This window comes from Canis lupus, chromosome 38 (assembly GCF_003254725.2).
Source record: "Canis lupus dingo isolate Sandy chromosome 38, ASM325472v2, whole genome shotgun sequence".
Classification (NCBI taxonomy): Eukaryota; Metazoa; Chordata; class Mammalia; order Carnivora; family Canidae; genus Canis; species Canis lupus.
Genome location: NC_064280.1, coordinates 2,722,706 through 2,732,240, shown reverse-complemented (window position 1 = coordinate 2,732,240; position 9,535 = coordinate 2,722,706). Strand labels below are relative to the sequence as shown.

The window sequence follows — 9,535 nt, the reverse complement described above, 5'->3', positions numbered from 1 at the left end:
AAATATATATATAAAATAAATATATAAATATATATATTTATATATATTTTATATAAATATATATATATTTCATATATAAAAATATATGAAATGTCCACAATAGAGAAATCCATAGAGACAGCAGACTAGTAGAGCTGGGAGAGGGAAGTAAATACTTAATGAGTAAAAGGTTTCCTTTTAGGGTGCTGAAAATGTCTTGGAGCTAAAGAAAGCTGATGGTTGCACAGCACTGTGAGTGTACTAAATAAATGCCAATGGATTGTATGGTTTAAAATGGTTCATTTTTGGGATCCCTGGGTGGCTCAGTGGTTTAGCACCTGCCTTTGGCCCAGGGAGTGATCCTGGAGACCCGGGATCGAGTCTCGCCTTGGGCTCCCTGCATGGAGCCTGCTTCTTCCTTTGCCTATGTCTCTGCCTCTCTCTCTGTCTCTCATGAATAAATAAATAAAAACTTTTTTAAAAATTAAAAAAATAAAAATAAAATGGTTCATTTTTTTAATGTGGATTTTACCTCAATAAAAAAAATTTTTTTGAAGTATTTAAGAGGTGGAGTCAACGGATGGCACTTGGTGATTGGTGGATACTGGGGAGGTAGGGTACAGGAAAGCATCAAGAATGACTTCCAGGTGGCTGACATGAGCAAATGGGAGGTGACTTCATTTACTGAGACAGGGGAAACTGAAGAAGGAGCAGATCTCTAGGAGATGACAAGCTCCATTTTGGATATGAGGAGCTGGAAGTGCTGAGACATCCAAGCCTGGAGCTCAGAAGAAAAGTCTAAGACCAGGATATTTAGGATTCATCAACCTGTCACTATAAATTGACACTACGAGAGTGGATGAGATTCACTATCTGAGGGTCTGATTGAGGAAGGAGAACTCAATTTGTAAGTTTAAATTAAAACGTCAAAAGACGGGGTAGCCCTGGTGGCTCAGCGGGTTTAGCGCCACCTTCAGCCCAGGGCCTGATCCTGGAGTCCTGGGACTGAGTCCCAAATCGGGCTCCCACAATCCAGGATCCCACAATCTGGGATCGAGTCCCCACATCGGGCTCCTTGCAAGAGGCCTGCTTCTCCCTCTGCCTGTGTCTCTCATGGATAAATAAATAAATTAAAATTTTTAAAACGTCTTTTAAAAAATTAGAACATGTCTGCAAATAGCACAGAAATTTTAAAATATAAGGCATTAAAAATTAGTCTAAATTTAAAAATATAAAGTATCTATGCTCAAGGACCTTGCTATCTACTTGGAAAAACAAAACCAGCACATCAAACAAAAAGTCCATGTAAAATAAGTGTTAAGCTGTGTAACCGATATCATCAGAAAGTACCACGTTGTCTTTTCCCGCTGTTCTCCCCAACATGCGACCAGCTATGTATTTAAAAACCTGTGACCGGGGGATCCCTGGATGGCTCAGCGGTTGGGCATCTGCCTTTGGCCCAGGGTGTGGTCCTAGAGACCTGGGATCGAGTCCCACATCAGGCTCCCTGCATGAAGCTTGCTTCTCCCTCTGCCTCTGCCTCTGCCTCTCTCTTTCTGTGTCTCTCATGAATAACTAAAGAAAATCTTTAAAAATAAATAAATAAAAAATAAAAACCTGTGACGGGATGCCTGGGTGGCTCGGGGGCGGTTGAGTCTGCCTTCAGCCTGGGTAGTGATCCCGGGATCCTGCCCGCAGGGGGGCTGCTTCTTCCTCTGCCTGTGTTGTGTCTCCGCCTCTCCATGTCTCTCACGAATAAATAAGTAAAATCTTTTTAAAAAATAAAAACCTGCTGTTCCCCCAAAATGCCACATTCTCCCTGGCCTGCCTGCCACTCCGCTGTTTTCCTCCAACTAGAATGCTTTTCTCTGTTCTGGATTCCTTTGGGCATTCACTTAGGAGTGGAATTTCTGGGGATGTGGTAACTCTATGCTTAACTTTTTGATGAAACAACGAACTGTTTCTACAGCGGTTGCACCCTTTTCCATTCTTACCAGCAAATGTGCAAGGGTTTCGATTTCTCCACGTCCTCGCAAACCTAGGCTTATTTTCTGGGGTTTGCCTTTTTTTTTTTTTTTTTAATGGCCAACCTAGTGAGTGTGACGTGGTGTTGCATTGTGATTTTCATTTTCATTTCCCTAATGACTAACCTACATAGCTTTTAAATATACCTACCTTTCTCCAATCCACGGACTTGTTTTTCACCTATTGTGTTGCAACAGCCTACTTCATAGGATAATCATTATGATTAAATGAGTTAATAAATCTACACAGGAAGATTCAACGGAAGCATCTTCATGTCTTTGAAGACTTCCAGACCCTTCCCAGACAAAGTTCAGCGTTTCCTCCTATGACAAATGTACATTTTTGTTAAAGCTTCCCAGGAGGTTCTAATATGCAGCTGCAGTTGAAAACCACCCGGCTGGGGCATCGTTCCCCAAACTGGTCAGATCATGGGAATCATCTGGGGCACCAATTAAAAGGGTGGATTTCCTGGCCTGGCACCAGATTCCGGAAACAGAATTTCTAGAAGAGAGGCCTGGAAATCCATATTGTAAAAGAAGTGCCCACAGGTGATTCCTATGACCAGGCCCATTTAGGAAACCCTGGGCTATTGGATAATCAAAGAGCAGTAAACACGAAGGGCAGTTGATTTGCAGATTAGTATCCTCTTGAATCCTGGCTCTGGAAAGATAAAGATTATCCATATCTGGCTGATGACCTACTGTAGGGATGCTGCCCTGAGACTAGCTCCCCACTGGCATCCACGGTGCTGAAGACTGTCCATCTTTAACCCTTCACAATTAGGAGTGCCCTCACAGGCTAAAAAGGCTAGACTGGAGTATGTGTCCCAAAGAGAGCCTGACCTGCCCCTTCCATATGCCTAGTCCTTGATGGTGCCTCTTCCTTTTTGGTGGAATCATAATATTCCTAATGTGCAGGAAGTGTTCCAATTGCTATGTTATCACTAATCCTCACAGCATCTCTGAAAAAGAGAGTAGTGTCTCCATTTTCTAGATATGCCTCAGAGACATAAAGCTTATCCCAGATCACATGCCTAATATGGCTGAACATGAATTCAAACCCATGTGATTACAAAACTGGGGCACATGCCACTCTGCAACACTTCCTCTCAAAGATTACTACTGTATCCCCAGTTACGGTTCACCAGGCGGTTTTGCTTGCCGCTGGGGCTTCCCAGTGATACCCAGTGATTTCAGAACTGAAGCTTTGAAATAGTTGGAATCTTCCTGCCCAGAGGAATCCAGAGAGGTATCCAGGGGACTTCGGAAAAGGGGAGCTCAGTTATAGAGAAGCAAAGGCAGTGGTAAGAGCAGCTAGCCCTGAGCACAGATGGCCACACTTCCCTATCCACACCCCCCCCCCCCCCCATCACTACATCCTCCTAGAACTGAATGAAGCCGGAAGGGGATATCACCTCAGCTCTGGGCAGCAGGAAAGAAGTTGACCTCTGGAAGAGAGATAGCAGGGGAGGGGTTATGGTGAGGGGAAAAATGGGAGGGGGCACACCTTCCCCAGCAGAAACAAAAGATAGAAAAGTTTCCAGCCATGTCCGGCTAGTCTTGTGACTCTACCATGCTGGTTAGAGGATCCAGGATGTACAGGGCTCTGGAATTTTATGATGTTTCAGGATAAGTATCCAGGTAGTCCATGGAGAAGCCATTGGTAGACTTCAGCTGTCCCTGAAGGAAGGCCTTAGGAAGACCTGAGGGTCTTGGAACATGGAATACCTAAGGATTGAGGCTAAATGAACCCCATATTAGGAAAATTCCCAAACAAGGCTGAAGCAATCTGCCCCACAGAGATGTTTCCCTCACAGGCTCCTCCACAGTACTCTGTCAGTGAACAACACCTCCTCCTTCCCCCCAGATCCTTCCCCCACCACCAAAAATCTCATACTCTAAGTGAAAATAACTGTGGTTGCTCTACGAACACCATTTCATGACACACCATCTAGCTCCTCTCCAGCCAGTCTTCTAACCCAAAATCATTCTATGTAGAAAATTCTGAGGCCACCACTAGCCTCATTGTCTTCTAGGAACCTAAGAAAGGGGTGCTGCAAGTGTGTTAGGGTGTTCCAAGGGAGAAATCCTCCTCCTATAGGGACTTCTGACCTGACCTGGTGCCTGCTGTGGCTAAGGGAAGAAAGGAGAGGACACTGGGGAGAAACACAGTGACAGAAGTGCTAGAGACAGCAACAGGCCTGGGGGAAAGACTTCCTGGAGAAGGGACTGGCGGTGATGTAATCATCTTCCATCTTCAGGATGGACATTATAAGCCATGAGGAAGTCAAGGCCAGATCTGAAAAAAAGAGTTCCCCTTGGAGAGGTGGGAATGAGACTTGGCAGCCAAAGTCCCAAGGCAGCTCCTTCAGAGAGGGAAAAGTATGTCAAAGTATAGGAGCACCTCTCGGCTAACAAGCTCTAGAAGTGGACATGTCTCGAGGCAGTAAGAGGCCCATGTGAACTTTGGGGGTTCTTGCCTGCTGTGATGCTCACCATCTTCCTGAGTGTCTCTGAGCATGCACCCCCCAACTGAGTCCCTCCTTCTGAAGCATCTGGCTGGCTTGCTACCTGCTGGTAGTTCCTGTCTTTTCATCTATGACCTCTGCTCCCTACATCCGTGGTTCTTTCTTCACAGATTGTAGCTATTTCTGCTCTTTGGGTAGGGAAGGGCTGGGTGTCTTCCCCTTCCCAAGGTCACATCTGGCTGGGATGGAAGGAAATCTGCTCCCTCCAGCCCCTTTCCATGTCTGACCCTAGGGATCAGTACAGTGCAGGGCAAACTACCTGGATGAGTCTTAATTATCTCATCCATTATTCATTCAAATTCTGAGTCCTACTAAGGCCCAGGAACTGAGAATTCACTAGTGAACGAATGGACATAGAGCTCACAGTCTTGTCCCAGCAGCCCTGGGGCTTCAGAAGACCCCAAAACCAAAGCCTTCTGTATTTACATACTCATAGAAATACTTGCAATACCTAAAACCAACAAAGGACTCATATTTGAAATATTTAAAGAACTACAAAGCAGTAAGACAGAAAGCCAAATACAAAATGGACCCCCCCAAAATGGACAAAATACTTGAACAGATATCCAAATGACAAAAGATATGAAAGGGTGCTTAACCTCATTGGTTATCAGGGAAATTAAAATTTGAACCACAATGAGATGCCACTACACATGACCAGAATGGCTAAAATTTTTAAATCTTTTTAGACTGACAACACAAAGCGATGATGAAAATCTGAAGCAACTGGAACTCTAACACACTGCTGGCAGGTATATAACTAACATGAGCACTTCAAAAAAGTATTTAGGAGCATTTGCTACCACTAAACATATGATTACTCTATGGCCTAGTAATTCTGTTCCTAGGTTTATAACCAACAGAAATATGAACATGAGTGTACCAAAGGACACAAACAAAATTGTTATAGCAGCATTATTCTTAATAACCACAAACTGCGAACAACTCAAATGTCCACCAGTGGAATAACAGATGGGCATCTGAGTGGCTCAGTCGGTTGAACATCTGACTACTGATCTCAGCTCAGGTCTTGAACTCAGGGTCATGAGTTCAAGCCCTGCGTTGGGTTCCATGAGCATGGAGCCTACTTAAAAAGAACAAAAAAAAAAAGCACAGAATAACAGATAAACAAATTATAGTATGTTCATTTAATACCATACAGTAAAGCAATGAAAATGAGCCGCTGCTACCACGTGTGCGTGAATTTCACAAACACAATATTGAGGGAGAAAAACCAGATGCAAAATGATACCTAATGATACCTACACAAGTGGTTTCAAAACCAGGCAAAACTATTCTGTGGTGTTAGAGGTTACCTTTGGTAAGGAGAGTGGGGTAGTGGCTGGGAGGGAAAATGGGGAGGGCTTCTGAGATGCCAGTTAGGACTTAATTCTTGATTTGGGTGTCAGTTATATGGGTATGTTCACTGCGTCATAAATTGTTGACCTGTACACTTAGGCTTTGTGCGTTTTCACACATGTATGGTATACTTTGATTAAAAACAACAACCAAGCCCACAGGAGAGGCGAACTGTTTTCAGATGGCTAAAAAACGGAAGGTGGAGAGGGAATATGGGGAGGTCAAGATTTCATACACAGCTGGCTGAGCTGTGGCACGATTTAAAGCAGCAGGGAAGACTGTTGCATGGAGCAGGACAGGAATTGTCTCCGGCCGTTGACTGAAAAGTCTCCAGACACACCACCCTTAACTTCCCACCTAATCCTACACCCCCTATTCAATAAAGGATCCTTCTGGATGGAGCCCACTGTTTCCTAGTCTAGCAGCTACCACTGTCTCCAGGCAAAGAGACCCAGTATTTAAAGCCAAATTGGGATTCTAAGACACTGACATTTCCTCTAAGACTGCAGGCCCTTGATGCAAATGTCCCGGCCCCTAAACCAGAATCATCCTAAGTACTAGAGTGGGAAGTTCCGGTGGCCAGGCTGCACGTTTGTCACCCCCTGTCCAAAGGAACTGCCTGCTCAGGTTGCTGTGTGTGTTCGCGTGTGTCGGAAAGCGCAAAGGGCAGCCACACAGCTTCAACCCCAAGGCTGTGTTCTCCACTCTCCGGGGACATCTCTACTCCAAAGCCCCATCCAGGGGTCTGGAGTCACGCTCCAAGCTACAACGGCCCCTGAGCCACTTTCCCAGTGGGAAAGGGCAGGAAGGAACCACTGGTCACAGGTTCCACTGGCAAGAGGGGAAAACTTGGGGGTGGGTGGCAGTTCCTTTCTGGGGCGAGGTCACACCCCCTGCACAAAAACATCCCAGAGAGCGCTGGTCCTGAGTTGGCGTTGGAGGTGGAGATACCCCAGGGAGGAAGTGGCAGAGGGCGAGATGGGAACACCCCTCTGCGATCCCACAAGGTGCGTCAGGGAAAGTTTCGTTTAGCCCGCGATGGGGACCTGTCTCCCCTGTGCTGCCCCCGGGACCAGTGGGGCAGAGGAAGCCGGGTTCCCCCCCGCCCCTCCCTCAGGGGGTGCCTGCGGGACCCTAGGCGCGCGTCTGACCTCGTTTCCCTCCCGCCCGCCCATCCCCACCCCTTCCAAAACTGGGACGTTATTAAGGCCGGTGGCGTCAGGGCTGGGCCATTGGCTTGCAGGAGCGCGGGGTCCGGAGGCAGCGCGAGGGGCCGAGCCCACAGGAGCGGGCTGTGTCCAAGAGCGAGGTGGGCACGCCGTGTCCGGGCGCCGAGCGGGGGCGGGGGCGGGGGCGGGGGCGGGGACGGATGCTCGAGCCCCCGAGCCCCGCGCCCGGGTCTTCCCGAGGGCCAGGCTGGAGGAAACGCTCAAGACGCGCGAGGAGACGCGCCCAGGCGCGCTCGCCTGCAAAGGGCAAGGGGGGGCTCGGGGCGCGGAGCAGGCGGCCCCCCGCGAGCGCCCGGCGGCGGGAACCCGGGGCGGCGGCCGCCCGGGAGGGCCCCGCGAGCCCCCGCCCCCGCCCGCAGCTCCCGTCGCCCCGCGCTCGCCGCGGCCCCCGCGCCCCGCCCCCCGGCCCCGAGCGAGGGAAAGAGGCGGGGCCGAGGCTGAGCCCGCCCCCTCCCCGGCCGCGGATTGGCTGCTGCGCCTGCCCGTCCCGGACCTATTTTGGATGCGGGGGGGCTGCCAGCCCAGCCTGCCCCAGATCACGTTTGCCACCAGCAGCCAACCAGCCGGGCCCGAGTCCGCGGGCAAGAAGCGATTGGGGCGAGCGAGGGCGGCCCCGCGGCCCCCGCCCGGGTCCCCCCGCCCGGCCGAGGCCGTATATCCTGCCTCCGCGGCCACCTACCCTCGCGGGCGGAGCGGCGGCCTCGCTGTACCGCAGGGGCGAGATGTAGCGAGCGGGGCGCCGCGGCTGGACGCTCGCCTTGGCCGGGGGTGCGGGGGGCGCGCCGGGGCCGAGGAGGATTGCGGAGGAGGAGTGATGAGAAGAGGGGGAGCCCTGCACCCCCCGAGACCACGGGTCCCTGCTGCCACTCGCCAGGCGCCCCCTTTCCTCCCGAGCGAGAGGCAGGTCAGTCCTGCTGGGGCTGGGGCGGTGGGAGGCGGAGGGCGGGAGCCCTGGCGCGCAGCGCATTTGCTGAGTCCGAATGCGGGAGAGGCGGGGGGAGGCCACCCAGCTACTCCCCCCCCAGCTACTCCCACCCCCCCCCACCGGGTCTGCAGATACTGAAACGGGTCTGTTTTGTTCCCTCCTCAGGGCATCCTGGTTCACTTTTGCTTCTTTCATCCCAGGGCCTTAGGCCCGTCCGAAGTCTCTTTGCTGGAAGGAGTGGGGTGAGGGACTGACCGGCCTCCCTTTCGGGTGAGGTGGCCTGCCAGGAAGACAGGAGGAGGGAGGGAGCGTCAAATTCTAGCAGACGCTGCTGGCATAGGGGCCGTGCACTCTCTCCTGCCCCACCCCCCCATCTCGTTCTGGATCTCGAGGGAGGGTCTTTGAGAGAACCGCAGGACTGTGTTTAAGGAGACTCCAAAAGGGAAAATCTGGATGTATGACCTGAGCCTATAGAAAGAGAAAACAGTTCCCATGGGTCAGTTACTGGAGTTTGAATCACCCTTTCCCAAACTGCAGTTGACTAATTGTGTTTGGAATACCTAAGTACTTGTTCATCCTACCTAAGGAAATTCTCTTTTTAAGAAAACGTATTATTTTTTTTTCTTTTCCTTGTAAGAACTGTTTTGGTGAAATGGGAGAGTGGGATCAGGGCCTGGGGATTCCTTAAACAAGAGAAGTGGGGCCTTTGCAGCTAGACGCTTGCATTTGGGAGCAAGTGTGTTTTGGCTTATGCTGCTTTGTTTTGGTTTTACTTTTTTTTTTTTTTTTTTTTAGTTGCTGCTTTTGTTTTTTGTTTTTGTTTTTTAGAATTCCACCATATCCAACTCTCAGTAACCCTGGGGAACGGGGCGAACCTAGGAAACTGAAATGTGTGCATAATAACCAAAAGTTCTACCCTCTTCCCTTTCAAACTGAGATAACTCCCCTGTCCTATCTGACAAATCCACAGGGCCAAGAGCAGGGGGAGAGAAGTAGAGACAGAAGCCTGGATCCCAGTCAGCGCCTGAGCTTTTTGTAACACTGCTGACTCTCAAGGGCAGGAGTGGGTAGGCCTCTGGCTCTTGGCCTTGGTCTGGCAGCCCTGCCCCATTGCCCAGGGAGTCCTCCTAGTTTTGTTGTATTTCCCCCTCCCCCATGGGCTAGGGCATTTGGGGGTCTGGAGTCGTTCACTTAATGATCAGATTCTCCCTGTTTATTTGCCTCGCACAGCTGTCTTGTGACTGTAAACAATCACTATCCACAGTGGAGTATCTTTGCTGTGTGGCAGGGAGCTTGTGACTGAATTCGTAACTGACCCCACTGGGAGACCACACTGAAATCATCCTGGGTTTTTAATGATCATTCAAGAAGGGGTCTCCCCAGGACATCCCTGTCCACACCTGGTCACCAAGAAGACAATGTCAAGGTCTCCCAGGCTGGCCCTGTCTCGCTGCTGTTGACAACAGCGGTGATCCCTGCCAGGCTGTGGGC

General features: G+C 50.0%; 1 protein-coding gene across 7 annotated transcripts in view; it reads left to right on the top strand.

Annotated features, from left to right (window-relative positions):
- Positions 1–7,098: 7,098 nt before the first annotated feature.
- The window catches only part of SLC41A1 (solute carrier family 41 member 1), a 32,318-nt gene continuing 29,881 nt past the window's right edge, over positions 7,099–9,535 (top strand). For 4 of the 7 annotated variants that reach the window (XR_003125706.3, XM_049106869.1, XM_025421091.3 and 1 more), the window contains exon 1: positions 7,664–8,023. The gene's annotated coding sequence lies outside the window, so the exon portion shown is untranslated. Of the gene's footprint in view, positions 7,200–7,663; positions 8,024–8,209; positions 8,315–9,535 lie in introns of those variants that run through there. The other 3 variants (XM_049106868.1, XM_025421089.3, XM_025421090.3) reach the window with 3 other exon arrangements.